This window comes from Musca domestica, unplaced genomic scaffold (genome assembly GCF_030504385.1).
Source record: "Musca domestica strain aabys unplaced genomic scaffold, Musca_domestica.polishedcontigs.V.1.1 9, whole genome shotgun sequence".
Classification (NCBI taxonomy): Eukaryota; Metazoa; Arthropoda; class Insecta; order Diptera; family Muscidae; genus Musca; species Musca domestica.
This window is the reverse complement of record NW_026712435.1, coordinates 1,403,044-1,411,981: the sequence shown is the minus strand read 5'-3', so window position 1 is coordinate 1,411,981 and position 8,938 is coordinate 1,403,044.

Sequence of the window (8,938 nt, the reverse complement as noted above, 5' to 3'; positions counted from 1 at the left end):
TCGCCACCGGAGTTAGAACCTACTATGACAAAAAATTCCAATTTTTAGACAAATCCATGAAAAAATGTGGCAAAAATCTTCAAAATACCGAATATCGGGAGACACCGTTATATGGGGGCTATACCAAAACGTGGACATATACATGCAAAGTTTCGCCACCGGAGCTAGAACCCATTATGACCAACAAAGACCAATTTATAGACAACGCCATGAAAAAGTGTGGCAAAAATCGTCAAAATACCGAATATCGAGAGTTACCGTTATATAGGTTCTATACCAAAGCGTGGACCTATACATGCAATGTTTCGCCGCACCAACTAGGACCCATTATGACCTACAAATACAAATTTTCAGACAAATCCGTAAAAAAGTGTGGCAAAAATCATTAAAATACCGAATATCGGGATGTATCGTTATATGGAGACTATTCCAAAACGTGGATAAATATATCTCATTTTCAATACCAACTATCCTGCTCCACGGCAAATAATGTGGGCTGTATCGTGATTTCAACAGACAGACGGACAGACAGGCGGACATCGTTAAATCTTCTGATTATGAATATATATACATTATAGGGTCTACGACGAATATCTAGGGATTTTACGAACGGAATGACAAAGTTAATATACCCTCCTTTCGAAGGTGGAGGGTATAAAAATTATAATTTACAATGCAATGATGAAAAATAAATAAATAAATACATAGCGGGCGATGCGCTGTTTCGTTTAATTTGGTGTCCAATCCACTTAAAAATAGTGCATCCCTTGAACACTATTGCCCATGCCTCTATCAAATGGAAATTCAGAAATAATAGGCATTTGTTGCAGACGATATCTTTGTGCATAGAAACGGTTAATGCTAGGCTCCATATAACCCGAATATGAACAAGTTAAAAAGTAGTAATTTCGGTCGGGCCGAACTTTGAATACCCTCCACCATTTGGAACGAATTTGGAAATTTTCAGAAAATAAAATCATTAAAACATTCTGTTAAAATTTTAAAAAAACCAAATATAGCCGTTATATTGAGGTGTATACGATGTGGGCCTACATAGGCATTGTTTTTCATAAGCCATTACCATATTCAAATTCGAAACTTGAAATAAACAGTGAATAGTGTTGCTAAAATCATAAAAATATCGTATATACGGAGGTACCGTTATATCGGAGCTGTACGAAGACCTGGACCTGCCTAGACAATTTTCTGTCACAGGCTGTAGCATCCATTACGAACTTCAAATACCACACCTCAAAAAATTTCGGTGGGTATTGTACCTAAAAACGTCAAAATACCGAATATAGGGATGTACTGATATATGGGGCCTTAACTCCTAAATTCATCACAGGTATGAAAGGAGAAACCAAAACTAGAACACGAACATGGAACTGATTTTATTTGCAACATATCTTTATCTCTATATACATAGGCATTGTTTTTCATAAGCCATTACCATATTCAAATTCGAAACTTGAAATAAACAGTGAATAGTGTTGCTAAAATCATCAAAATATCGTATATACGGAGGTACCGTTATATCGGAGCTGTACGAAGACCTGGACCTGCATAGACAATTTTCTGTCACAGGCTGTAGCATCCATTATGAACTTCAAATACCACACCTCAAAAAATTTCGGTGGGTATTGTACCTAAAATCGTCAAAATACCGAATATAGGGATGTACTGATATATGGGGCCTATACGAAGACCTGAACCAGCATAGACAATTTTCTGCCTTAGGGTGTAGTATCTAATTCGAACTTCAAATACCAAATTTGAAACAATTCCGGTGAATAATGTCGCTAAAATCATAAAAATACCGATTATACGGGGGAAGCGTTATATGGGTCTGTACGAAGACGTGGTCCTGCACAGAAAATTTTCTGTCTTAGGGTGTAGTAACCAATTCGAACTTCAAATACCAAATTTGTAACAATTCCGCTGAATAATGTCGCTAAATTAATTAAAATACCGAATATCGGGAGTTACGTTATATGGAGGCTATATGAAGACGTGGACTTGCACAGACAATTTTCTGTCTTAAATTGTAGTATCCCTTTCGAACTTCAAATACCAAATTTGAAACAATTCCGGTGAATAATGTCGCTAAAATCATTAAAATACCGAATATCGGGAGGTACCGATATATGGGGGCTATATGAAAACGTGGACCTACATGACCCATTTAGGAACTTAACCTGCCTACTGGAAAACTAAACACGTGTGCAAAATTTCAGCCATCTATCTCAATTCATTCGAAAGATAGCGTGATTACAACAGAGAGACCGACAGACGGACATGGCTAAATCGTCTTAGAATTTTACGCTGATCAAGAATATATATACTTTGTTGGGTCTGACATGAGTATTTCGAGGAGTTACAAACGGAATGACAAAGATAATATACCCTCCATAGTATGGTGGAGGTTATAAAAACATACATATCAAAAGAAAATAATGAAATCTTCATTGGAAAACTAAACGATGAACACAAAAATCCAAGTTTAATTTAATTATTCATGATTTTTGTAATGAAAACATAAAAACTAATAAAAAGCATCAAAATATTTCTGCTGTAATTTAATAAACAGAGTATTTTAATAAGCACAATAATCTAAAAGAAATCTTCACACAAAGTGTTCTGATGAGTTAACTCCTAAACTCATCACAGGTATGAAAGGAGAAACCAAAACTAGAACACGAACATGGAACTGATTTTATTTGCAACATATCTTTATCTGTATATACATAGGCATTGTTTTTCATAAGCCATTACCATATTCAAATTCGAAACTTGAAATAAACAGTGAATAGTGTTGCTAAAATCATCAAAATATCGTATATACGGAGGTACCTTTATATCGGAGCTGTACGAAGACCTGGACCTGCATAGACAATTTTCTGTCACAGGCTGTAGCATCCATTACGAACTTCAAATACCACACCTCAAAAAATTTCGGTGGGTATTGTACCTAAAATCGTCAAAATACCGAATATAGGGATGTACTGATATATGAGGCCTATACGAAGACCTGAACCAGCATAGACAATTTTCTGTCTTAGGGTGTAGTATCTAATTCGAACTTCAAATACCAAATTTGAAACAATTCCGGTGAATAATGTCGCTAAAATCATAAAAATACCGATTATACGGGGGAAGCGTTATATGGGGGCTATACGAAGACGTGGTCCTGCACAGAAAATTTTCTGTCTTAGGGTGTAGTAACCAATTCGAACTTCAAATACCAAATTTGTAACAATTCCGGTGAATAATGTCGCTAAATTCATTAAAATACCGAATATCGGGAGTTACGTTATATGGAGGCTATATGAAGACGTGGACTTGCACAGACAATTTTCTGTCTTAAATTGTAGTATCCCTTTCGAACTTCAAATACCAAATTTGAAACAATTCCGGTGAATAATGTCGCTAAAATCATTAAAATACCGAATATCGGGAGGTACCGATATATGGGGGCTATATGAAAACGTGGACCTACATGACCCATTTAGGAGCTTAACATGCCTACTGGAAAACTAAACACGTGTGCAAAATTTCAGCCATCTATCTCAATTCATTCGAAAGATAGCGTGATTACAACAGAGAGACCGACAGACGGACATGGCTAAATCGTCTTAGAATTTTACGCTGATCAAGAATATATATACTTTGTTGGGTCTGACATGAGTATTTCGAGGAGTTACAAACGGAATGACAAAGTTAATATACCCTCCATAGTATGGTGGAGGTTATAAAAACATACATATCAAAAGAAAATAATGAAATCTTCATTGGAAAACTAAACGATGAACACAAAAATCCAAGTTTAATTTAATTATTCATGATTTTTGTAATGAAAATATAAGAACTAATAAAAAGCATCAAAATATTTCTGCTGTAATTTAATAAACAGAGTATTTTAATAAGCACAATAATCTAAAAAAAATCTTCACACGAAGTGTTCTGATGAGTTAACTCCTAAACTCATCACAGGTATGAAAGGAGAAACCAAAACTAGAACACGAACACGGAACTGATTTTATTTGCAACATATCTTTATCTCTAATGATTCTTTCTAATGATTTCCCTTCCTGGTATATGGTCATGCTCTTAATATTAAGTTAGGCTGTTTTGAACTGTTTTGAATATTATGGCTTTTATAGCGATTTTATTGTCCATTAGGACGTCTCAGACAGTTCAGTTTAGACACTATGCGGTCGTCCGGACCACCGCTTGAAGGATCGTATTATGGTCGGGCAAGCGGAAAGAGATTACGGTATATGGTTCCTCAGTGAAAATCCCTCACTGAGCCGCCTATACAACAACAGTTTACAGTCGGCATTTGTGATAGAAATCCGTCGATCCAAGATTACCCGATGGATACAAGAGGCAGCTGCAATTGTTTCCGATATCCGGTCCAATACAAGGATTCCATTGATTCTCCCGTTGTTACCAGTAAAATGTTTTGATGGTATGACAAGGCTCGGCCCTTCTGCAGATTATAACGTCGTCTCCATAGCAGAATGGTTCAAATCATTCGTCGGTTAAAGACCTTAAAAGACTGTTTATGGTAGTTACCCACAGGAGAGGAGATAAAATCCCTCCCTGTGGCGTTCCTTGACCAACTTTGTCCCTTATGTTAACGTCATATAGCCTAAAACTCATCCATCGATTCTTTAGCATATGGTTCTTTCTTTCGATATCAGTGCATACTGTACAACCTCATTTAATGTAATGTTTATATATCGGTATATCGTTTGCGATCTTGCTTTTAATCAGGATGTCGATTGTGCGTTCCATTGTTTTGAGTATGGACGATGTCTTACTAGGCTTGTGTATGAAAACTACCCTCGCCTCCTGCCAGGCTTTTGGGGTATACGAAAATGTTAAAAATGTTGGACGAGATGTAGTCCAATTTCCTTTGGAGTAGACCATATCTGGTCCCGCTGCCTTCAACGAAATAGATCTTTTGATGGCATCCTTTACCAACGATTCATTAAATTATTTGTGCTTCGCTGTCACTTTTGGTTCCCTCGTCAATACGGTTCTCACCTTATTCTTTTTGAATCTGACCGCTTTAGAGACGTAGAAGGCAATGTCCTTAGTCGTTGACAAGCTGGCCACGGGGAGATTGTCAACTCCAATCACAAGAAGAGTGGCATCTTCTTCCTCCTCCTTCTTCTTCTTCTAAAAAAACAAAAATCTTCATACGAAGTGTCCTTATGAGTTAACTCTAAACATACACTCTCAGGTATGACAGGAGGAATCAGAACTAGAAACATGTTGTCTCTTCCGTTGTTCGAAGGGAACTAATTTTATTTGCAACATATCTTTACCTCTAATTATTCATTTTAATTATTTCCCAACATGGTATATGGTCGCACAAACGCTCTGTGCGCGTCAGTTAAATGCAATGCTTATCTAAAACGCTGGCATGTGAGCGCACACTGCGAGTAATAAATATTTTTTTCATTATGTACAATACCATATTTTAACAATAATGCATAGCAGCATTATATAACATAAACATGCACATACACTTAGGCCAGTATTGGTCTGTTGTGCGCTCTAGACTACAAGGTTATTGAAAGAAGACGGGCAGTTTACAGTCTATTATATTGAAATTTCCTTGACTCTATTATCTCATTTATCTCTGATTTAGATCCTAAGAATTGGGACCTGATATTTGCAAACGCTGGGAATTGGCAGAGAAAATGCTACGAAGTTTCATAATCATCATCGCATCAAAGCGTACAGAGCCATGTTAGGAGTAGCTGTTGATTGAATTTATACATTCCAATACAGTTTTTGAATTTACTGTTTTGGATGTTATGGCTTTTATACCCATTTTACTATCCGTTACGGCGTTTCCGACAGTTCAGTTTGGACACTATGCAGTCGCTCGGACTAAGCGGAAAGAGATTACGGTATATGGTTTTTCAGTGAAAATCCCTCACTGAGCCGCCTCCATAATAATAGTTTCCAGCATTTGTGATAGGAATCCGTCGATCCAAGAGTCCCTGATGGGTATTAATGTTTCACAAGAGGCAGCTCCTATTATTTCAGGTATCTAGTCTGATACAAGGATTCCCATTGATTCTCCCGTTGCTACCAGTAAAATGTTTTGACGGTATGACACATCTGCACATTATAACGTCGTCTACATAGCAGAATGGCTCAAATCGTCGGTTAAAGTCCTTAAAAGACTGTTTATGGTAGTTACCCACAGGAGAGGAGATAAAATCCCTCCCTGTGGAATTCCTTGCCTTCCTTATAAATCGATTCTATAGCGTATGGCTTATTCTGTGTCTGAGGGACTGGTAAACCTGGAAATTGTCCAAGAATTGGATGAGTATTTCTGGGCTGACGTAATTGAAAGGGCCTTCGATATCAGTGCATACTGTACAACCTCATTTAATGCAATGTTTGTATTTCAGCATATCGATTGCGATCTTTATCTGCCGATATATCTTCGTATGTCAGATTCTCGGCGGAAAGTGTGGAAGTGTGTCCATCAAAAGCCCTATGGTCTCTTCTATTGTTTCCATCTTATTGCCCATATCACCCACCTCTCTTTTCTCTTGTTACGAATTTTCTCTGTCATCCAGGAGTTTTTGTGGGAAGACAGCAGACAGCTACCTTCGAATAACTTTACTAAGTATCCGTGAAACTATTGGCCTTCATCTCCATATTATCTATGATTATGCATTCAGTGTTTCCTTGCCCTACCCTTTCTTTTACTAGTTTCCCAAACTTCATTCAGCCAGTTTTCGCTTTGTTCGGAAACTTATCGGATTCGGCGCATCCGTGTTAGTTCAAGTCTTATGTACCGGTGGTCCGAAAAACAGTGTTCATCTGAATTTCGTTTATAAGATATTCTGAACATACAGTAAAAGGTTGCTTTATTTCTATTGTTGAGAGTTAAGAGTCATTAGTATTGAGATAATCCCTATCTTTTATTACTCCGTTGCCTGCTTGTTTTGCATTGCTCACCAGCCGCTGCAGTTCCGACATAAGTGGTAGTGTTTGTGAGTCGAACGGTAAGTATTCTGACGCCAGGTATATGTTCCCATTCCTCTGCTTCAGTACTGATGTGTCTGAATAGTCAAAGGTTAAAGCCATAGTTGCCGTCTCGCTCTGATTAAAGGGATCCTCTTTCTCCTCGCTGTCACTTTTGGCTCCCCCATTAATATAGTTCTCACCGAATTCTTTTTGAATCTGAACGCGTTAGAGACGTAGAAGGTAATGTCCTTAGTCGTTGCCAAACTGGCCAAGGGGAGATCGTCAACTCCAATCACAAGAAGAGTGGCATCTTCTTTCTTCTCTCTGTGAAAGACGTCCTATCTCTTCATGTCCAAAGCTGCCGAATCCTCTGACGTATAACGTCGTTTTAGTTAAGCGAGGAATTTCACTCTTCCTCACCAGCTTAAGGCTGCAGTTTCAGACAGGGTTCAGACGTGTTGCCGGCCCGTAGTTTTAGTCTTTTATGCATACTTTTTAAAGCATAATAATTAACATTTTTATGGACGCTACTTTGAAACATTGACATTGAAAATTTGCACGAAGAGATATTCTACTCCCTTAGAAGCTAAGGTGCCGAATAAGGGCAAAATCAAGACCCTGGAAATAGCTGAAATCAACGGATACCTTCATATAAGGGTTATACCAAAGCATGGTCCCATACAATAAAAAAATCTCAAGTTACGAACATTTGGGGAATTTCAAAGGGTGATGCATCATTTGAGGGGAGCTACATCACAATGTAGATCCCAACCCATGATTGTTTGCTTCGCAGTGTAATTACTGACGATAGTGCATAGTCCCCGTATAACGTTATCTATTATTTAAGGTTACTTTTAAGGGTTCGGAAGAAAATATGAATCCTTTTCTTACTAAATTTTCAATTCGCTTCACTATAGTGTATAGTCCGCATATTACAGTGCCACTTCATATTCGGTATTTTACTGAATGCAGTCCCAATGAATTTTGCTTTTTGATTTCTCATTGGATTGATTATTTCCATATCTAGTCAATATTTTGGAGTTGTGGATTTCAGATTCTATAGTAATTTCTAAATTGAAATATTGGCTATATGACTTTAATTTAACTATCATAATTAAAGTTTCTTCGGTTTATAAAAGTTAGAGACCCCATTAAATATATTATGTCCGTTAGCCTCTCTGTTCACCATTTGCAATTACGATAAGGGTCCCCAAATTTAATATGCGTCTTTCAAACTTTGCACCGGCTTTTATATTATTCTTAGCATGATTGATGTTGCAAAATATATATTTTTACATATACTCCTCATATAATATTATCTCCTAAAAATCGTCGATCAAATGTGCTCTAATTTGGCCGACTTGAGGTAGTTTGAAGGGCTGAAAACCATTTTTATTTGGCAAAAAAATACAACAAAAGCCTCTTTATATCATCGTATTTAATAAAATGTTCAAACCTCAATTATCAGAATTATCCGTTTCGTTTAGGTATAATAATACCACTAAAAATTCGTCCTTTTGCATGTTTTTGTTACAATTACTACCGAATGAACTGTCATTTGACATTTAAAGTTTTCGGTACATTTTTCAGTTCCGCGATTTTTCCAGAGGTTTTTCTCAAAATTTTCTTTCATGAAAACGTTTCCACTGTAATTACCAAAATAGAACCAAATAACCAAAAGAAATTTTGAGTCAAATCGGTCCAGTCGTTCTCAACTGATGTGCTACTATACTTATCTAATTTTTTACATATAGATTTATAGAAGAAGGTGTGGTCAGTTCCTCCGACCCTAAGTTAGATTACGTCGTATAATAATTGTGGAACAGATATCTTCATGATTTTGGCAAATATTAGGATTTTAGGTAAATGGGCGTACAATTGGGCGTTGTCATATTTCTTTGCATAAAAAACTAAGTCGTGGTAGGACGAACAATTA